General features: G+C 37.7%; 1 non-coding gene across 1 annotated transcript; it reads right to left on the bottom strand.

Moving 5' to 3' along the window:
- Nucleotides 1–959: 959 nt before the first annotated feature.
- On the bottom strand, nucleotides 960–23,460 carry LOC104152897 (uncharacterized). The gene is made up of 3 exons (XR_011138094.1): nucleotides 23,433–23,460; nucleotides 11,414–11,523; nucleotides 960–2,190 (listed from the first exon to the last, which is right to left on the bottom strand). It is a non-coding gene; the product is annotated as an uncharacterized protein (transcript).
- Nucleotides 23,461–23,491: the final 31 nt, after the last annotated feature.

Genomic DNA, 23,491 nt, shown 5'->3' with positions numbered 1-23,491 from the left:
ACATCACCCTCACCCTTTGTGCAGCATGTGCAGCAAGTACAGATAAGGAAGCTTGCCAACACTGATAGAGCCACCATTCATGTTTTGTCAGCTGACTAGGTAAGAGGAAAGTTCCCAGAGTGGAAGTATTTTTTTATACTAGTAAGCTCTGCTGCAGTATAGTCATATGCAAACACCGCTCCATTCACAGGTTCAAGGAAGACCCATCTTCCAGCACCTCTATATAGGACATGGTGTCCACAGACTTGCTGTGGTCATCTGTTCCTGCACCTCAGCCAAAATTTTCTCTTACTGTCTTCTCATCCACTTGTAACAGCCGTTATTTGCTGTGTCAACTTAAGTCAAATCCTACAATTTGTCTATCTGCCATTCTAGTCTACTTCAGCACCTACGTTATTTGATAATAAGCGTTCACTTCCTTCTCCACTCAGTCTAGGCCTGAAGGTGAGTGCAAAAAAAGAGAGTTTTCCATGATATCTCTTCTGATATAAATCTGTTAGAGCCTGTGCTGTATTGCTGTTTGAAAATGACACAGTTTAGTCTCAGAATTTAAGGATGACTTGCTGTCATCCTTGCTTGCTATCAAGTGTATGTGTGTGTGTGTGTGTGTGTGTGTGCAACATTATGCTCTCCCCTTCCTTCTCACAACATTTATACCTTGGTCAAATGTTGATGGGTTTGAGGAAAGGCTCTAGAGCTTCTCTGCAAAATGACTTTAAGCTTTTAACATTTTCTTCACAGTTAGTAAGAGAGATAAGGTATTTGGCCTAAATTGGTGAAATCTGTTTTAACTCGCTCTGGATTAGCAAGCAGTTTTGGATAAGAGGAAACTCTTAGTGGTGATTTAGATATGCAGGTATACATGGTGTAATACAAAGGTAATAACTAATAATCACTTTCTTTCCAAGTGCAGGCTAATTCAGGTCTATGAAACATTTTTTTCAAACAAGCATGACAACTTTTACGTATCTTAGTGTGTTTTATTGCCAGCTTAGCTAACTCCGAGTGCACACCTTTTCAAAATAACAAAATACTGTTGACAGACAACTCTCTCAAATGCAGTCAATATGAAGTTCTACAATAGTCTGGTGTAAACAATCCTATTAGATACTACTAAAATAAGTTAGTAAATTATGAAAAGTTTTCAAAAATATAGAGTAAACGCTAAATTAACGTCTTAAAGGAAACCTAATCTTTATTAACAGTAAATGTAATCTAATGCAGCCATTTTCTTTAACCTTTAGAACACTGGGACTTAGGACATTGCTAAATCAGCTAAGTGGACAAGATAACTTCTTAGAAGTCTGCAGATCAAGAAATGGTATTACATATATCAAAAGCAGCAGCAGCAGAGCTGTTTGTTAGAAACTTTGTGTCGCAATATTGAAATAAATTGGAGAACACTACCTGAAACACAGATCTCTAAAAATGAATACATGTGATTTCTACAAATCCAGATCCAGGTTCTCACATCCCAAATTTGTGCGTTTCTTAGCACGTAGTCAGACATCACTACAATTATGGTCCCTACCTTTATTTATATTTTAATCTTAATAATCAAAATATTTATAATTTGAGCAGTTACAAACTTAAAAGACAGAAGCTGAATGTAACTTAAGCCAGAAGTGATATTTTTAGTATGCATATTTACCTGTCACAAGATGACAGGAATTGTTTAGACAGTAATGAACTCAAAATACTTTTGTAAACATATCCTACAATCAATTTTTTTTTTCCTTATAAGAGTGGTCTTATTGCTATACAGAGTTGCCATTTTTAAGTTTCAGAAAATAGGTCTATCAAACAAAAAATTAAATGCTTTTTCAACTGCATGTTGTAAAAAATACTCCCCTGGAACTCAGATATGCAACAGACAAGTTTCGAATAGTTACATCAGCAGTATCAGTATTGACTTGACATTAATAAGTACACATCATACTGGAGTTAATTATGATCACTAATACTGTACACTATGGTCCGTTTGCAGGAGTGGGAGTGTCTGCTAAGAGACAGGCCATTCAACATGTGAGAGAATAGTTGATGACGCTCTATCTTTTCTGCCAAAGTTCCTTCCATTCTTTGATGTTTGGCAGTAAGTTGTAAGGGACGTTCCCCAATGCTACTGCACAAACAGAATGCTGAAGGCCATCACTACACAGCATACAGCTACATATGGACTCTTCCGCTCACCTGGGCAGGGGAAAAAAAAAAATCAAACAAAACAATTCAGGCATTACTAAACAATTCTAGGCTGAACCTAGCATAACATGGTAATTATCACGTTGCACATGCAAAATAATATTCAATAGTTATAGCTGATTACAACTACAGTTGTATACTGGGGAAGAAGATGCCCGGGAGTGGGAAAACTAAGATACAGGATAGTATATATTGCTTCATTAAAAATTCTCTTTGGCACCAAGAGGGTCAGGAGGCAGGCATCAGAAAGCTGATCAAGACACCACATCTTTTCCTGACTCTGTTCCCAGTTTTGGTTACAGGCAGAGGCTGTTCAAAAGCTGTTCCATGTCAGCTGAGAAGAGGTGTAACTCAACACTGTCTGGCCAAGACTGCTGCTACATGCAGCATGCATCTTCTACGCATGGTATCATGTGGGAGCCAGCTAACTGGCTAGGGACCTCATAGCTGCCCAGATGCCTGCTTTTTTTCCTTGCTAGAGAGACTAACATTTTTTAGCATGTGGAGAGAATTTGGTCCACAGATTTTTAGGTTAGTGATAAAAATGAGCTACAGAATTACAGAAGTTACACAGACACATTATTTCTGACTCTTTCAAATTGCTTGGTGTTGTAGTTACCTGCAGTAGGCCATCAATAAAGTTAAATTTACTTGGTTAACAGGCTTCTGTGGCAGAAGCGAGCAAGAAAGATCTGTTCCTGCCTATCTGATCCAAAACAAAGTATTACATAGGCCTCTTGCTCACCAAGTAAGCTATGAAAAGAATGAGCCTTAGTTAGGGAACTGGAACAATCACAGGAACATGTTCTGTTAACCTGACTGCTACCTATTTACATGGGTAATTCCTCCATTCAACTGGTAGTTGTTTTAATTCCTCTAATTACGCATTACTTTTTGTGAATCCGTTAACAACTGCTCTCTCTTTGGAGAGCAGAAAGATAGCTTCCTATACTAGATGCTACTTCCAGCCTACACAACTGTCAGGAAGTGTTAACAATGATTCCTTGAAGTAAGCAAATTCCTCTCCAGAGCATTCAGAAGTGTAAAGACAGCGACGGAGCTGTTTGCTTTAAACAAAGTTCAGTTTCCCTTTGCTGTGCACAGCCTGCCGTCTTACTGTAAAACACTTTTTCTGAGATGCAGTTTCCAGAAAAGCATTACAGAAAAAAACTTGCCAAGGCTCCCGACGCCAGCATTAAGGTGTAATCCTCAGAAAAAGAGGCTCTTTCACTAGCAGGACTTTCAAATGCAGGAGTAACAAACTTTCCACAGCAAAAGAAAAATAAGATACTCGTAGTGACACCTCCCATAAGCAGAGGTGCCTGCCACAGTGACATTACAAGATGTTGTCATCATCTGGCATATATTTAATTAAACTTCAAATAACTGAGTGAATTAATGTCTGTAGTTCCACATCTGTTTAAAATAAATTTTTGAGGAAGTCCACCTCCTACAGTTTAGAGTATTACAATTTTCATATGGGTTTTACTTTCCTGCTCTTAATTTTCTTGAAAGAAAAATCACCATGTGGCAGGATGAAACATCGTTTTGCACAACTTCGTAAATATGTAACCACTCACTGGTTATTAAAGTCTTATGCACATGTGAAAAGGTTGTTTAAACATACTGGGTAAGTTAAACACAAAGGAAGCCAGTGGGCATTCTCATTTTAAAAAGCCAGCACTTTTCGGCATGTCTTTGTGACTCTAACCCCCCAAAATCATAAGAATCATCTTCAAAGCCCACTTCCTACACTGACGATGCTCTGCTGTTTTAGAAGGAAATGCATAGTAGTAGAGTTAAGCTCCTACCTCATTTGTCAGACAATCTAAAAGAAAATCAAATTAGGTCGCACCAAACAAGTTCAAACAAAATTAATAAAATGTTTTATATGAAGAAGGGAAGAGAAAGAAGCTTAGTATGGGGCACAATAGTACATGTATTACCTTGGATCCAACAAACACACAACTTCTCAAACTTACTAGATTAGAAGATATTAGATCAGTTATTAGAGGCAGACTACAGTATAGATGAACTGCATTTTTTAACTGTATCAAGTTGACAGGGACCTCATAAAACCTTGTATATTCCTTTAAATAGCTTTTTACATGGCTTGTTGTACGAAGTAAAAAGAAAAGATATGTTTGTGCTTTGCTAAGTAAAAAGATGATGGTAAGGTAAGGTTTATTCTTCAACTTTGAACAAACCCAAATACAGCTTAGAATTATTTCTGACAGCTGTCACCTTGCCAGATTATTTCAGTTACAATATTAAGACTGAACTTTCGGTTCTGCTATGTGTATTATCTAGATAGGACAAAATGTCTGCAATCGTTTTAAGAGGCCTTCACAAAAAACTGTTTTGTGCATCAGTACTTTCTGACATGCTGAAAAATAAAGCTCCTCCCTTTCAAGGCCTGAGAAGGTAGCAAACGGATCCATGCATTTCCCTGTGGGTTCACTGACAAACAGTAATATCAAAAATTACAAGTACCATACTTCTGCTGTTCATTAACAATGCAATTTGAAGAACAGTGTTTTAATGATAGATTTTCATTTTTAAAAAAATCTTTTTTGGATATTCCTTAATGATAAGGCTGAACTTCAATGTATAATCCTTCTTCCATTTAAAAATAAATTCGGAATAAGGATGAAAATAAATATCAGTGTTGTAATATTATGGGAAAATGCCTAAAATCAGATATAGCTGGTCAGACTCTATATACATGCCACTTGGTAGCAGCAGTTCTAAGTAATTTAAAAGTACGTAAAAGATAACTAAAGAAAGGAGAGAAAAAAGATTTGTGATTAAACAGAACTTTACTGCATGAAAAATTCCATGTTGTTTTATCACTATTAAGCATTATTGGCAAAAGCCAGAATTTCAAATAGGCAGCAGTTTTTAAAAAATCATTGAGTTTTTGTATATGCGTTAATAAGAAGTATGTCCTCAGTTATTCATGCAGTAAAAAGTGCAAAAGATCTTTGCAAACGTAGCTACACAGATATGAATTAACATTAAAAAAATGCAGGCTTCTGCAATATTGATACAACCCCCTTCGTCTTCTCCAGATTTCATGCAGGTGAAACCTGCATTTTTTTAAGTTGATGTATGAGTATGGTTTTCATTGCTACATGGAAACATTATCCTAATAAATATGCTATCGAAAAAGTTTTTGTCTTAAAGTTTTCGGGGAAAAAAAAAAAAGTTACCAATCCTGGCGCATTTCCAGAATATGCCCAATAGTCTGTAAAGATAAAGAAATTTGTTAGGCTGTTGATTTAAGAAAAACCTAAGTAGATTTTGACTGATTCATTTTATTCCTTCCACTTTTAAGCAGTGCAAGTAAACAGAATTTTTTCAACGCTGACACTATTCTCAACATCAGAAAACACCAGATGCCTGCATGGGGTACAGGCTATGAACTAAAAAAATAGTGAAGTTCTCTTTGTCTGCCATTTTTTGCATGCAAGAAAAACAAAGGTACATTTACGCAGTGTTCCAAATTTAAAAATTTCATCTGGAATATTATTTTAAAAAGAGGAAATTGAAAAGAATTAATCTTTGGCTAGGTAATGGACAGATGACTCAGAATTCCATGTTCTACATTAAAGTGACCCAGACAAAAAATTATGCAGAGAAAAAATGAAAAAAAAGAACTGGTACAATAACAGAATGGGAAAAAACAATGACAATATTTAAGTAAGATTTTGAAGCAAGTCTTCCTGCATGTGCAAGAGATGGTAAATTTGAGTATTTTAAATTTAAATTTAATAGTATCTTTTTTGCATTTCCTTTAGTAGATTAAAAAGTGCACTTTCTAGCAAAACACACTTGTAGATATATCTGGTTTATAGAATACTTGTGTTGCAATAATTTACAAAATAATTCTCCAGATCTGATTTTACTTCTTACCAAGGTTTACCTTGCTAAAGTCTCTCTAATCCTGCCTCCTACCCAAGAGGTTAAGTCTCACAAGTAAAACAGCTAAGCAGGATTCAAGGAGTCAGGGTACATCCAAAGCAAGGACAAGCAAGTATGCCACACACAATTTCTCTTTGTAACTAAGATAATCTCATATTGACAGCTCAATATGAACAACAAAAGTGGCTGGGAACACTTTAGAAAAGGGGTTGTGTGTGTGCTTGTGATGTGTTACCAAAGAATCCTGCTTCAGCCATTCAAACGGTAGTCAAAGCTGTGTTGAGAGCTTGCCTATAGGATGGTTTCCTTTGTAGCGTGGCTGGTCGCAGTGCAGTAAAAACATCTGGATTCGTATAACTCATGGACTAAATACAGATTTATGAACTAAAACATAACTAAGTTATGTTTTATGTTGATGATTATATGTTGTGATCAGCAGTAACTTCACTCTATGTTATTTGTGGGGCTGTCTCTATGACCTGCTGTGATGGCAGTTCTCGAGGTGCTTTCCGAAAATGCTTTGAACCCATCTCCACACTGGTCTGATTATCTGTCTTCCCTCTGTTGTTCTAGGGCTTTGGCAATAGCATATTTTTTTCTGCTTTGAAAAAAGAGCAGAAAAAATGCAGGTTTGGGCCACTTGCTCCTGCGTACTTCAGCAGTCCGCGTATCTTGCTTTTTGTTTCAGAAATTGTGTTACATAAACATGTTTCTAGCTGGAGCTCTTTTATAGTTTCAGCTCACTTCAGTGTCCTACCTCTTTCCATCTAGTGGTCTTTTTTAGTCATAACGGTATCATTTTCCACTATTGGGAAGGGCTCAGGGCTCTGATGTGGAATAGACCAAGTTCCTGCTGCAGAAGAGCAAGAACTGTATTTTTTGTAAGCTACTTTTTCATTTCTAAAATTTTGTTTCTGAAATAAGGAACTGGTGTCAGGCAGGTCAGAAACAAGAGTTCCGAGAGGCAGCAAGCGACTGAGGTTTTTCTGAAATGACAGTATAATGTTTTTGGACTAAAATATCTCTTATTGACCAATTCATACCTGAAGTGTTCTAGTACTTGCATTTTTAGAAAAAATGTTTCCATTTGTGTTTTAGATCTTTTTACATCAAGCCCAGAGTATTTCTATATAGTCAAAACTCATTTTTCTGCTTTTATATAGCTCCACAATATTATATAGCTCCACAGTAATTCCTTAATGTAGATGATCACACTCTTCCAGGCTGTGAGGTTATACAGTGAAATAACCTAAGGACATCCATGCACTTTTAGAAGATGCATTCAAGTGAAAGGGCATTCACGTAGCAATCTTACAGAGCAAAAGACACAGCCTCATAGTCCTCTGTAAATGGTACTCAAATATTGAAACAGTTAATCTCTGTAAAATTAAGATTTACAGATTACATTCAGCAAAATCATCACAGAACTTCTATAGCCCTGCAGCTCATGTTGTCATCTGTCAAAAGCTTGCCTAGGGATTCAAAAGAAACAAAACATTACTGTACTCTTCTTACGCATACTTGAAGAATTTTATTTGTGAGAAAGAATACTATCATCTCCTTAAGGCAGTCTACAAATCCATATGGTTTGCCTCACATTCTCAGCAAGGCTTTTTCTTTGCCATTTTGGGTTTTTTTTGCACTGTGTTATAATTGAAGTAGCACATTGTTCCTAGCCCTCCAAAATCTTCTAAAAGTGCATTCTCTTGCTATCATGCAAATGCCCAGGTGGGATTTAAAAAACAAACCCCAGGCCTTTATTGCTTCGTAAAAGCCAATTAGCTTCATCAGCCACGGTAGGAGAGTCTCTAAATCTTGTAAGTTCAGGAATCAGAAGACAAGAGCTCTTTGTTGATGTCATTAAACCAACTGACTGAAGAGTCTTGGTGGAAATACTGACTTTTCCCCTTTTGATGTGGAATATAGTGAGAATATGGGCTTCATCAGCTGCCCTTACTGCAATCAGCAACTTATGATTTTAGAGTCACCAGTGACACGATGAGGTCTGACAAGCTTGCCAACACATAACAACAGCACCTACTTAAGAGGCTTCACCTGCCATCATTATAGACCTGTTTCTCCAAATTGTTAGCTGCTGAGCAATAGCAAACTGAGATCTGGAGCTTCTAAACAGCTACAACCAGAACTTTTGGGTGCATCTGGAAGCTCACATGGGTAGATTAGCCTGTGCAGGCCTTTTGCTCCCCTGACTTTTTTGATTACTGTGCATCTCAGGTCCACAGCATGTACCTATTCTCAAGTCTGTAATAATCAGACCTGTTTGATCATTATAAAAATGCTGCTGCCTTGAACGAATCTGCTCCAAAATGACTCCTCCTGAAGCAACTACTCAAAGTAATTGTACTGGTCCTTATTCTCTCCTTTATAGTCATCCTTATCCTTGTTCTTCTGATGCAGGTGGAACTTGTCAGTCTGGCTTGCAAACCTGCAATTTTCCGGCAGACACAACTCAAACATGTGCGACCTGCTACGTATTCCTTGTTTTCAGAGCTAATTTAAAAGTGCTGATCACGAAAGAGGCATTGAAAAAAATAGCCAAATAAGCAAAAAAAAAATGGTGAGGGGGACCCAGCATAGCACAAAAGGATTAATGAGATTTTAATTTTTGCATTCAAGAGTCAGAATGCTGCAAAATATAGCTGCTATGTGTTTACCAGGACAATCCCACTGCAATTGCTGCAGGGAGTGTGAGATATATGCCGCTGCAGTGCTTAAGGCAAGTCAAAGGAAATCTCTTTTGCATGTAAGCTAACACATCTTTCTGCTTAGCAGGGAGGAGAAAGTTATGTTGTGGTATGCGTTCTCCTCTAGTTGTATGAAACAGTAAATCTCCTCTTGCTTTGCTTAAATGCTATTGCTCAGGACAAAGCACATGGAAACACTCAAGACACCTCAGGGAAAATGAAGGTTTAAAATTCTGTTTGGCTTGGTAGGAAAATACATAATATTTTGGCAGAAGTTATTGGGATGAAATACAACACTATGAGGATGCGTGACATCACTTTGCAACACAGCTTCTTAACCAACAGAAACATGTTTCTTTGCTTACTATCTCAAAATATTTAAGTCTTTACCAAGTGTACTATTTACTTAGTCAGAAATCTAGCTAATAACTCTTTAACATTTCTCCTTTCTGTTACTTTAATATTTTATTGCTACTTTTTATGCTATTAATTTGGAGCAGGACTAATAAAGTAAGATCTTCTCTGTGGTAAGATGAAATATCACTAGAATTTATTTTATCCAGTATGTCTAGACATTTCCATTTAAGCATGGAATATGGTAGTGAAGAGGAACAGGGTTTTAACAGCACATGAGTTCCATATAAATATCTACCATTCAGCAAACTAAGTTTATTGCTTCCATGCCAACATTTTATTCTCCAGGACAAAGTAATCTATATCTATCTATCTAAAAAACAAAAATAAAATAATATGTCCAACATCTATATAAATACAAACCTACAGATCAAATGCTCAACTCCTGCACTGGGCCAGCACCCTTTGAAAACATTTTATGAAGAGAGTTCTATTGTACTTGAGACAGATTTGCCTCAAAAATAAACAGAGTAGCTCCAGATTAAAGGAAATATTCCTTGCCAAAAACAGCACTAGAATTTTAATCAGTAAAATAAATATTCCTAGTCCTTACTGTGTATACCTCATTGACTATTGTGTTACCTTCCATTAGCAAAAAAGTCCACCCCCAAAACCAAAAAAAAACCCCAAAAACCCAGAAACAAAAACCCACAAACCCACAGTCCTTAATGAAATCATCCTTTCTTTCCATCTTTACTGTGATCAAAAGAAATCTCTCATGTCAATGGAAACCCTATGACCTTATGAAAAAGGACACAAACATTTTCATGTTAGTACTCCAAATGAAAAAAATTAGCACACTCTGGATATCTATATTGTAAGCCCCAAGCTAAAAAAAAAACAAACTTGTGTGATAAAAGGCAATGCCAAAAATGAACTGCATGAAGATTTTTAGAAGACAAAACCCCAGAAGTCCTTGGTATGACAAGGATCAATTTAAAACTTGGTGCTTTTTCTGAAATAAATGTAGAAGTGACAGGAGATACTCAGATAACATTTCATTTAATGGCAAATGATTTGGTAGAAAAAGTGGACGAGTCAAAGACTCAAGAGTCCAAAAGCTCATCCATCTTTTCCAGCTTTAATAAATTACCCCCTATTTTTATAAAAATTTTCTCCTTTACACTAACCTCAGGTGACTGTATTACTGAATCACTACAGATGGCCTCAGTGGTTTCTAGGTCAAAACTGCCCAATCATTATCTTAAAAACAAAGCAATTAAATCACAATCCTGCCTCCTGCTCATCGGATTCAACGCTAAGTCATATTCTTTTTAGCATAAAGAAAACTGGTAAGCCAAAAGGTGAATGGGTTGTAAAAGCTTAAGTGAGGCACAGATTTTGCCCTGTAGATCTCCCCTTCCCCATCACCCCCAGAATTCTGCTGCTGAGCAAGCTAGGGAAGAATCAGTTTGCTTTACCAGTTTGCTGGTCCAGCAGCATTACCACATTCCCAGGGAACTGGGAATTCAGAGGAGAAAAAGGTTGGTCACCTAGGAAAACAGGCCATAGGAATAAAAGTGAAAGATGTAGTTGTAGTGATCAAAGGAAAAAAAAAACCCACTGATTTGGTTTAGTAAAAAGCTTTGGAAAGTTTGTAAAAACTCCTGAATCTTGGAGAATGGAAAACAATGATTTTAAAAGAGACTAGAGAGATAAGGATAGTGTTGCATGTTTTAAAAAATATTTACAATTTTTTTTAGTTACAGATTATTGCTGAAGTCCTGTTTCAAACTTGTGCCTCCGAAACATCGAAACATCTAGTTAGTAGAATAAAATGGCCTCTACGGTTAATTTTTTATAGTACAGCCTTAAGAATCAAAAGTAACTGTAGTGAGAGCTGTATGAAGGGAAAAACTGGTTCCTTTCTGTTACTCATTCTGTATGCCTAAAGAAGCATAAGGAGAAAGTAAGTTGCAAGCTGAAAGTAAGGATTTAATAAATCCTTACTATAAAACTGTGCTAATTGATTATAAATACCTTAATGCCTTCTAGTGCAAGAAGGCACAAAAGGAAGATTTTATCTTTGACGATGACAGATATAAAACATCATTGACTTATTTTTTCAAGTCTTGGGATAGTCCTACATAAAGGATTATAAAGCTTGTAATATCACACATTCTTAAAAGATACTGCATTTATAATAATTGTAATATTATCGGACAACATACCCGGTTTTATTTTTGTCCAGTAAGCTGGGAGCCAAGGATCTGATATAGGCACAGGTACATATTAGCAGCAAGATTACAGTCAGTAGGCTCTGAAAGTTGAAGATGGCAGACTAAGGAAGAAAATTAGAAAAAAAAATTACATCTTTGCAGTATAAAGCCTCCCTCACTGCATAAACCGGAGAAAATAAATGATCCCTTAGACAATACCTGTTAAAAACAAAAGAAAACCTACACTGCCAATGAGCCAACGCTGTTTAAACATCCGTTATTTTGCCCACAATGGTGCAAGAATGACTTTGAGCTTTTCCTTCTGAATGCACCCTCAGAAAGGTAAAGAAATAGCAGGCAGAACGGTCACCTTACAACTTTGCTCCCAGGCACCTGTTCCAAGGCCAGTTTGTGGAAACCCATTAGCAGCAGGCTCAGAGTTACAGAAAACAGATGTTCCTGCTCTGCCAAGAATAAGTGTAACTGCAAGTTGCATCAGTAAAATATGGTAGTGGTGAAGGTGGACGGGAAGAATACTCGACAACTAAAGCAGCGGCAGCCAAGACGAAACGACAAGAAATATGTAGAAGGATTGTTAGTATATTGCTTTATGAAGACTACAGCCAAAATTCAACCGATCTGTAGGAACATATGCAGTTAATCTCCCCTTAACTACAGAAAGGCAACCAATCATTTTTATTTTCAAATCATCTTTTGTTTTGAAATTTAAAATAATCTTTGATATAAATACATTTTCTTCAAACTGTTAATTATATGGAAAATGCCGGACAAATAGTCCAAATTGCTTAGGATAGAGAGGTAAAGAACTGTCGTTTGAAAGCTAACTAGTCTGCCTACTGGCAGGAACAGGAACAGTTCTTGAGAATTTATTACTCTACCTGGCTATCTGCAAAACTTTAAAATATCAGTAAATTTCTGTGAATTCACCTCGTGGACTTATTTTACTTTACTAAGGTGTGAGATTTGTGTGGCCAAAGTGTTCTTCAGTCATCAGACTATAAGCAATTACCACTGCTTACAGGAAGCGTGTTTTTTCTAGAAGAGTAAACATTGTCAGAAAGCAGGTGCTCACTTAAGGACTGCTGCTATCTTCAAACCCAGTGCAAAATTTAGAAAAGTCAGCTGATGCCCATTTTCTGCAAGTGTCACATCACTACTCCAATCGATAATACAGTAGCAACCTCTGTGGTCTTTTCTTTTTTTTTTTTTTTTTTTCCTCAATAGGTTCACTGAAATTTTTAGAAGAAATATAGGTAAACTAGTCTTTGTGATTCATAGTTTCCAATAACTAGTCCCAATCTGAGACTTAACTTCCTTTTACTATGTGAAAGTGATTCAGCTACACAAACTGTAGTTTTATTTTTTTTTTTCACTTAGTGTTCCTCAACTGACATTTTGCTCAACTTAACAGCATTAGGTGTTATGCTGAACATAATAGTACACTAGACAATTGCTTACTGGAAATTGCCTTATTTTCTCTTTGTTCAATTACGCTCATTTTCAGCTCCTATTTATTTTAACTCCAAAAAAGGCAAAGCAAATGGAGTAAATTCACTCTTCATTCTGGGATTCTGTATTGCTGGTGAATTCCTATCTAAATACTTCATTTTTCCTACTGCTCAACCCAGATGGCTTTGTTATATAGTACTATTTAATTAAATGTAAATACTTCACACTTATGAAGGGATGTTACATTGCAGTTCCCTTCAAGCAGAGAACTAGGTGGGATTTGTTAGGAGCACATCAAAGCTACCATTTCCATAGCCAGAGGCACATCTCTGTTGTGCTGCTACATGCACTTTCTTCCTATGTCACAAGATTCTAATCTTTTGAAGATCTAAGAATCAAATTTTTCTAAAAAATTAAGCAAAACAAAAAAAAATATTTTACAATATTGCACTAATAGCAAAACAGAAAACCAAACCCACCTTAGTTGACATAAGTCTCCATGAGGCAATACTGGAAACATGCATACAACTGCCAGCCTGAATACATGCCTTAGAAAGGGCTAAGTAGGCTAGGCAGAAAAAATGTCTAAGCCAGTGTGGTCCAACAGGTCACCCTTGGGTGGGGAGCTAACCATTAAGGAAGAGCTTGCAGAGGCTCATGGAGCAACTGAACAGTTGTCCGTGCAGCCTGAAAGAGAGAGGTGAGCATCCTGACAGTGCATACAATCAAGGAGAGTGGGGAAAGCCTCTCTCCTGCAGGGTGAGCTGCCTCCGAAGGGAGGCAGAGTTCTCCCCTACTTTTGTCTCCAGCGGGAGCAGGCTCCCATCAGCCTCCTTTCTGCAGAAGCCCAGTTCTCAAACCCGTTCCCTCACTCCTTATGCCCTATGACAGTAGCCTGGGAGGCAGACCCAAAAAAAAGGGGTGGTGGGAGGGAGATGGGATGAAAGGCTGATGACTGGGATGCAAAGAGAGATGAGGTAGGCAGTGGAGAAAGGCACAGAATAGATGGCAATTACACACAGCAGCTGCCGTGCAAGAAGGTTTCTGCTATGAGGGAGAACGTGCGGGGGGGGGCACTACACAAGTGGATGGTAATCCACTATTCAAAGCCAGCCCTCGGATCACCAAGCTGAGGATACGTCCTTTTCTCCCTAAGACATTAGCTAAATCATTATTTTTAGTTTACTATTTTAGCTTAGCTAGCTAAGTTGTCGTATCTGCTCTAGCGTCTTAAGTAACGAACAGATTAATTACAACGGACAAAACACTGCTCGTCATCGCCAGTGGCCTCTTGCCTTTGCAACAGGCACCCGCTTTTGTGACTTCAGAAACCAGGGATCTCTCAGCTCCCTAACAAAGACAAATCTTGCCACCTATAAGAGGCAGCATCTCCTGGCTCCGGCAGGTCTAGGAACTTAACAGGGCTGGATCCAAGAGCGGCTGCCTCTCAGCAAAGCAAGCTACTCCCTATCAACTGATTAATTTGATCTGTCCTCTGGGAGAGACAGCTGCTCTCAACATCACACAGCACAGTGCCTGCCAGAGCTCAGTTCCCATGAATTCCTGCAAGCCATCTACTGCAGCTGCTTCCCAAAAAGGCTTGCGGTATAGGGTACTTAAATACACAAAAATGGCAGAATGGCACACTGCCCCATTTACCTCATCTTAAGCACTGATTGTAAATGTATACTCATGAAATGTGTTATTAATCAATCAATAGGGGCAGTATATAATACAAAGTTCTTTGTTGGACTTTTTATGTGTTTCCCAGATACATAGCTTAGGGCATTACTATAATTATATATGCCTAAGGATTCCATTGAAAAAAGTGCTTTGAATTACACATACAGTTATTCTAAAAGGATAGTCATGCTTATTTAAAATTTGTTTACAATTTTAACCTGGAAATTAAAATTTATTTCTAGAGTGGATTGCTTCAAATTTTGCCTCTGAGATAATTCTTATAGCCCAGCGAAATCTATAGAAAAAGGCACTTTACATCCAACTGCTTCAACAGATGTAAATAAAAGCTGCTATTACAGGGTGATACATTACCTGGGATCCTTTTCACACATAACTTAATATGTTAATGCAGTATTTCTAAAATGTGGTTAGTAATGAAGGTGGGTTGCAATTCTTTCGATTCAACTGGGTTCCTCTGATCTAGAAGTAATGTACTGGAATTTTTCAGACTGCATTAACTGGCTTAATGTAGATCCTATGAGCCTAATTCCTTTCATAATGAAATTTCAGAACATGAAGAAGTTGAGGCTGTCTTTTACGCTTTGTCTACATGCCGGTGAAAAGACCAGTGACTTTCCAAGATTCCAACTGCAAATGCAGAAAACAATAAGCACTAGATGTAATTCTGATTTTAGACAGTGTGTGTAAAGGGTGGCTTTCAGGATATATGCTTGGATGTTCTACATCCGTATTTGCCACATTTCTGGCATGGTGGAAACACCTATTAGCTATATTCTATGTTACTTGAGTAATTACACTTTTTTGTGTCATGTACTGTCTCCAGTTGTTTGTGGAGCACTATCACATCACCTTAAGCGCTAAGGAGGTATTGTATTCAGCAGACCTTGTGAGAAAAAGGTTTTTTTTTTCTTTTGTACGTCTTTAGAAAGTCAAAACCATGCATTTTAACATTAAGAGCTACATGGCTGAAAGCTCTTTTAAAGCCTCCCCAAAATTACAACCTTCAAAAATGCCTCAACACTATTTCCCTTTTCATATCATCCAGAACAGTCTTAGTAACAATGATTCCATATAATACACAGAAACAAACACGAAATAAATATCCTTGAAAGTTCTTGAGTTCAGATTAGCAGTGCTGGCATGTATTAGAAATACTCATGTTACTAGATGGCAGTTAGAAGAGCAGCATTGTAGCTTGAGACATCTGAAGGTTTCCTACTTGATTCCTCACCTAAACCTTGTAGCAGTCAGCAAAGAGGACAAGGAGGCCTATCAAAACCTCAAGACAAAGCAGGGAATTCCGAGGAAGGAAATGGCCTCCAGGCCACCAGTTACTTCTGAAAGACCAGATCAGTGGGTCTGCTACAACATAGTAACAGTACTAGTAAATAGGGTAATAGTAATATGGTTTGACAGCCCCTTTTTTGGAATGGGGAGAGGGGGAAGGAAGAGCTTGGAGATGGAATATGAAAGAGTCTAATTATTATTATTAAGTTTTTAACATACTTCAATCAGTTTTGGCTTAGAGTGAAAAATTTCCCACGTAGCAAAAAAGGGAACCCTGCTCGGTCATAACATTTGCACAGCCCCTGGAACCTGATTATAGGCAATGTTTTTAGTCCTGCAATTTAGTCAGCTCTGGATTTACTACGATTAAAAAGGCAGCTCAGAGTTCTGGTTATCAAGGACTCTTCTACTTCAGGAGAGCATCTTAACTCAATGAACATGTGCTGAAAAGAAGGGCACGCTCATCTAAGCGTCTAAATTCTTAGTGACCACTGGGAGGTAGGTATTCAGCCTATTCAATCTCTCTCATACATTCTCTGACTCAGATACTGTTTTTCTCCGTGTGTTCAGAAAAAAACACAAAAAAATGTGAACCACTTAAACTCAATGAGGTAACCCTCTGGTAGTACTACAGTAACTTGTAATTTTTGATGCAACTCCACAGGCAGGAAAGACCTGTAGAATTAGCCATTTCCTTGTGTACTTTTGTTTAAAATAAACCTCCTAGAACCATAGTTCTAGGAAAAGTGTATAGAAAATATCTAGGAAAAAACACCAAAACAATGAAGAGGGGAGCATAAAGCCCCCATACTCTATTTTCATACTCTACCATCCTCCTGGGTCTGTAGAAAGCCTAAAACAAAAGCTCTGCCAACCAAACTGTAATCTTCCCTAGACTGTCCATATATGCAAATGATTATTCTATTGTTGATCACAGTTTGAACATGATTTTGTCTGTTCTTTATAAAAAGAGAGGCCATTGCAGTGCCCAAGTTTTTAAACTTTGCCACACAGTTACTGTTGTAATCATCAATTTATTATGTGGGCAATACAGATAAAATATGGGGATATTCTAAAGAAACAATAACCAAATGTATATAACATGCTGCAGAATGTGCAGTCTTTTCTAGAATAGCATTATTTTTCTTTTCTCTCTTCAGTATTATAAAATGATGGCTGATTATGTTGTCTAGAAGTAAAGAAACAAATGCTGACATCTGATTGTTTACTTGTACCTCTCCTGTTAAAATATGAGCAAGACCTCATGTTGTAGTTAAACTGTAGTTAAGCAAGAGCTGATAAAAATGTAAAAGCCTATACTAAAATAGTACTAGCTTAGAGGGACTGTTCAGACCCCATAATAATAAGTAAAATCAATCTATATGAAACTTTTATGAAGAGGCCCTTAAAAGGCTAAGAGAAAATGCATTTTATCAAGCTTTCCATTAGGTACTGCAATTCTCAATGTCCCAGTATAAATCAGAGTTTTGGGACTATGAAGTTGGAAAATCTAATAGGAAATAAAATACTCAGGACCAATCCCAAGCTGAAGGTGAAAGCAATTGCTAAAAATTAATTAAAACATGCACATAATTATACATTTTTCCAACTTATTCTGAAATAATTTATTTTTCTTCTCCTGCTGAACAGAATCTCATGCAAATGATTAGAAAATAAGCATTTTTAAAAGAGGTATGCTAATTTGAACTATAATTGCAAAGCTTATAGATAAATTTGATGGGATCACTTGGCAAAACTTCACTGAAGAACTAAGTGAGGGTTGTTAAGACAATACTGGTTTGTGCTTAATAAAAAGTATCTAAATATTGGTCTAGTTAGCACATTTGGTTGCTCCGGTATGAATAGGGTTTAAGTTTATTGCACATTCATTCCAGTATTTAGTTTCCAAGGAATTTAATTACAATATTTAACACTCATTCACATCTCTTCCAGCACATAACGGTTCTGTCTAACATACATTTTTTGCATTCATGGACAATTAGGTTAAGGCTCTATTAGAAAAGCAGTGCATCCTTCCTCTAGATGTTTATTGAAGAAACATGTTGTCTAATTACAGTGGCAAGTACAGTGCATATGAACTGATGGGTATGCTTTTCAGTTAGCTGAAGACTAATGAATCTGTTTAAATTATAACCAATCTTTCTAAACAATAAGACAACTCATTAACAAAATTAAAGAGTTGTCTTCCACAAAAACTCTCGACTATAAAACTTAATTTTTTCTCCTGCAATTTAAATCCAAGGAAGAGCATTAAAATGACATCAAGGTGACAACGCTGAAATTCCATGCTCACTAGGATTCTTTTATTTTTTGCCCTGATACCTAGATAATAGCTTCAAAATTGCACCTCTAGTGTAAACAGCTAACAGATGCAGTATTTCCCCTAAAAATTTAGAAGAAAAAACAAAGAGAGCTTAATACTGTAACTTTCCCTTATCTGGGTTAATATAACACTTGCGTGTGTATGTCCAAGTCTTTATTCAATAAATACAGACTTATTTTAGATGCCGTGCTAAAAAAGTTCTTTTCCTCCAAGTCGTCTTCTCAGATTATACATGGCTTGCAATTTTACAGAGATTATTTCCTCTCTTTTACCCCATTACATAATAAAAGCTATTTCTGTAATTCTCTTTTTAAGAGGCTGAAATTAAGTATGTTATCCAGAGTAACAGGAAACTAATAGTACTTTCTGGAATTACAAATAGAGCAGTGCTATTCATCCATTGCCACAGAGCTCTCTAAATGGACATAAATCTTGACTTGCAGCACTTTTGCCACTCATCTGTTAAAAATCTGCACATCAGAGATTTCTAAGTGTACTCGAACAGAAGGAGAAAAATTGTACCTGGAAAGGAAAAGACATCTTCTCCTGTGATTAATAAGTTCTGGCTTTTCTTGCTGCTCATTGAGAAAATATGGCTAATTATAAACAGTGACTATCTTTGTGCTTTCTATAATCAAGCTGTATGGTTCCTGTCAAATTAGATAACTCCTCTTTCTGAAGATGCACACCATATTGCTTAGTTTCTTTTTATCTCAAATTTACCAGAGAATCTGGTAATGGAATAGCAAAAATTTACTTTGTGAATCAAAGAGTTAAGAGGAGTTCTAACACACCAGCAGATTTAGAATCAGATCATACCCTTACTCTAAGAAAATTAGCGTCCAAAAAGTTTCAAAGGAAGACCTTATTTGTAACAAAAGTGCTACAGGAATTTGAAGATGGACACAGAATAAAGTCAAAGTTCTCAAACAGGAAGATATTGAAATATTTTTGCTTGTCGTATTAGATATTTTGACATAGAGGATGCAGTTAATATTCTGGCAGCAGGTGTTTGATACCTTTAAGAAAATAATATTACAGTGAGAGTTTTACTATCATACCAAAACCGAAAACAAGAACCAGAACCTATCTAAAGATTAGCTCCCTAACATAAAAAAGCGCATGCCTTCTATTTGTCCTTATGTCTCACATCCCCACAGAAAACAAACAAACAAGAAACAAGGAAAAAAATCTGCTAAGCCTCTGATGTCCCTGGCTCTGGGCAAGCACCTACAGCGCTTCTGTAGGTCTCTTGTTTGGCAGAGTTCAGGTGCATAGCTTAAGTTTTTAGCATCTGGAAAACGGGTAACATTTTTTTCAAGATGCCAGATGGTTCCATGTTCTATCCCTGCTTACAGAATTGAAATTGAAAGTTTTTAGTGTGTTTGAACACCATACTCTGCACCAGCTGGAAAACATATCCCTCACTTGCAATGCTAACTACTTGCAATGGGTGTACGTTAACTAAAGCTGCAGCCAATCATCAAAAAATACTCAATAGGACAATGTTATTTTTTATTTAACTCAGTGGAAAATCTACAGTCCATAATTAGCCCATTATTCTCAAATAGCCTGTGGCCATGGGATATTTCCCCCACCTCTTCAGGTTACTACTGAATAAAACTTAGATGTTTAATAGTAGATTGCCAACTATGTTTAGAAAGGCCACCTGGCACCCAGTGAGAACATGGTTTCCTCACAGCTGATTTCATTCCTGGACTGTACAGTTCCGGTGTAAAAATTGTGAATGCAGAGTCTTTGCATCCTACTCTTCCTACCTCAGAATAAGGGATGTATTTTACAGTGATATAAAAAATCCCTCTGTTTCATGATCGTAAAAATAAAATATTGATAAGAGGAGATATTTTCATGTCTTCTCAGGCTGACAGTATATACTGACACAGAAGTATCTATACTGAACACTTCAAGTAGTAATTCACAACACACTCCCCAGTAAGATTACTATTTAAATTTGTAGTTCCAGAAGATCACAGATTTATTAAGCACTAATGCTAAAGTAGCACACATCATACTTCTCTTTGTCCCTACCTAGCCATACTCTCTCCTATTTCTCCTTTCATCCCTCCCTTTCAATACTCTTTGACAAGCTTGCTTTTCTGACAGCAGGAAAGGTAGATGGAAAGCAAATCCTCCTTACTTTCTCCTCAATTAGCAGTGCTTCCTCCTATTCCTGTGGCATGACAAACCTGGCATGGGGTCAACAAGTCTCCAAGTCCTAGGAAGTGAGTCAGCTATTGTATAATAGGTGGCAAAGGAGGATCTAGCATCTTGTATTACATCTTCTACTTAGGGCAAAACCCCCAGGCCCTCAGCAAGATCAGATTAGCAAGGGGTTTATCAGATTAAAAGTATATTACTGCAGCTATAACTCCCTGAAATTCTTATTGCTTCTTGTTCAAAAAAAATTAATGGCTGCTGGTATCACAATATTTACCAAAAAAGGTAGTTATTCATCACTAATCATCATTATGAATGAAATCGTAATACAAACACACATATATGTCTATACATTAATCATGCTGTAAGACTGTAAAATGTACGACGAGATATTTTTAATCCTATTATCTCTTTACCCCCTTATAAAAACAATGCTATTAGCAAATCTGAACCAGGATCCATTCCCTCCTTGTAACTTAGAATAAGTAAGAAACAAAACTTTGTACTTGAAAACCACTGAAAGCTCCTTTGCAGAATACTGCCTCAGATTCTGGTGTGTTTATATCTCAGAGCTTGGTTTGGATCAATATTTACTAATGAATGTTTTTAGAACTGCTTATATGAGCAATTCTCTCTCCTTTTATAAACACCATTCTAAGACAGCAACAAAGGTTGTGACAGGAATGTTTCTCCTCACAGAAAGTTCCCAAATCAATTTTTCTACAGCAACGTGGGGTTTGAGGTCAGGACTAGCCAGAGAGGGAAGGGGAAGAAGACATCTTTGCAAAGTTTTCTGCAATTCTTTATTTTCATCACCATATTGCAATTACAAGTATGAAACACATCTATAAAGAAGTTTCTGCTAGATCAGTTCATGTTGTTCAGCTGCAATTGCATGTTTTTGTTACAAAGGAAAGTGAAGACTTCCCTTCAGTGGGTGAAAGGCTTGTCATGTTTAACATTAATGCAAAGTTAGTTCAGTCTTCTTCCTTCTTCCCACCCACTGTACCACATGTGGGTGGTATGTTTTTCAATGCCAGCAGGAAAAGTTCTATAACATTTTCTGATATAAAATTTCAAAAGTTAACAGATTAAACTGACACAGCAATTTGTAGAAGCTAGTAAACAAGACATTTTCTGCTTCTAAATAAACTGCTGGGTTCTCTTGCCATGTTTCCTAAGTAAAAGCAGCCACGTTACTATGCTGCATCCATTCAATTTCCAGTAAGTTTCTGATCCATGGAGCAACTTCTACCCCCTTTCAAAGTTAGTTTAAGTTAAAATATTTTTCTTCTATCTACTGGCAGTGGACATAAAAAACAAAAAGCTGTGCCTTCCTCCTGTCTTTCCTTTTGTGAAGGCACATCTTCTATATATTCTGTTTGGCAGCATCTGACCATCCAACCAGCACAAGCTGTAGCTTTAGTAAGGATGTGGTAAGGAGGGCTGGGTGACAACGGGAAGGAAAGTACAAAGTCTTTTGGAAATTATCCTGGAAAATTATGCTGTTCACACAGCAATTAGTTTGTCATGATTGCAACTTATTTTCTTTGGGCTCTCTCTTCTCTACTCTTTTTCCGTTCAATGATACGGACAGTGGAGAAAGTTTCCTATCTCAAAGTCAAGTATCCCGCTCAAAAGAAAGCGGGAAGTGACTTCAGGATATTTTTACTCTCCACATAGAATTCCTCTAGAATGCAGCAAGCAAGACCACGTACCTGTATTTTGGTCCCTATTTCTGCAGATCAATTAGGGCTCCTCATAGCTTTCATTAACTACAGTTCATGACTGCTATTATCACAAGATAATAACTTCTTTTCTGCAGAACCATGGCACCAGAGGTAGCACCATGGAAAGTCCAAGCTCCAGTATATAACATGACAGTTATGGTTTCCCTGAAGAAATCTGAACTCCGCATGACTGCCAGGTCTCATTTTCACCTACCCTTCTTCTGGAAGTCTAGAAACTTTTTGGAACTGAACCATAAGACAGTTCAAAACATATTAATCTTTTAATAAATATGCAGTAAGTACAAAAGGATTCAGTAGAAGGACATCACTGAAGATGAATAACCTGTCAAAAACAGTGAAAATGCTAATCTTAAAATGAATTCTGCGTTGAAGAACAAATGAAGTAAAAATCTTTATTTGTACAGGGAAGGGTTTTCTTAACTTATCGTAGCTTTTTTTTTTCCCCTTTAATTTTAACATCATGAACTTGCACTATTCATACAAGGATCTTAGCCTTAGTTTAAAGATTATTTCATAACACAGCTTTAACTGTGTTAAATATAAATCCTTCATCTGTCTTCTCAGTATGCAAGAAATAAAAAAAAGGGGGGAGGGGAATCACAGAAAACATAAATGACAGCACTAGGAGATTGCTAGGCTGAGTCCATGTACATCATTCATACTTTTTCATTAGCAAGTGTACCTAGGCCTCTGATGCTACTCTCAAAAAAAACAATGACAGGTATTAAAGTCAGGATTTAGCTTACAGGTTAAGAAGCAAGATGCTAGTTAACTACGTAAAATTGCATGCTCATCGTATGAGGGGTTTTAAAAAAAAAAAAAAGGCAGAAGTACCATTCTGACAGAACAGGACACACCACAGGTCAGAGTTAAGGCCCCACAGAAACCCCAGATTACGTTGGCCCAGACAGAAAACGGGTTAGGTTAGGAAGGGAGGAAGGTGAAAAGGAGCACAGGTATATCTGGTTAAGCTTTACTGCTGAACTGCTAAGCCAGTTCGGCAGAGGTTGTGTGGCAAGGCCGGGATCGCTCCCTTCCCCCGGGCGGGCGGCGGGGCCGGGGCTCGCCCCCCGCCCCCGCGGGCCAAGGCCTCCGCTCCCCGCGCGCTCAGCGGGCAGCGCGGCCCGGCGGCTCCCGCGCCTGATGGGCGGCCGCAGGGCCTAGGCTGCATCGCTGCACAGAAGAGCGGCGGCTCCCGGGCCCCGGGGCCGGGCCGGCCCGGCCCGGCCCGCGCTCACCCTACAGGACCCGGAGAGAACGGCCAGGCCCCCGCCCGGGCGGCCGCTCGGAAGCTTACCATGGCGACCCGCTGCCGGCCACATCACACTTCCGGAGCGCGGCAGGAAGTAAGGGAAG

Source organism: Struthio camelus, chromosome Z, assembly GCF_040807025.1.
Source record: "Struthio camelus isolate bStrCam1 chromosome Z, bStrCam1.hap1, whole genome shotgun sequence".
Lineage (NCBI taxonomy): Eukaryota > Metazoa > Chordata > Aves > Struthioniformes > Struthionidae > Struthio > Struthio camelus.
This window is presented reverse-complemented; position numbering and strand designations above follow the sequence as displayed.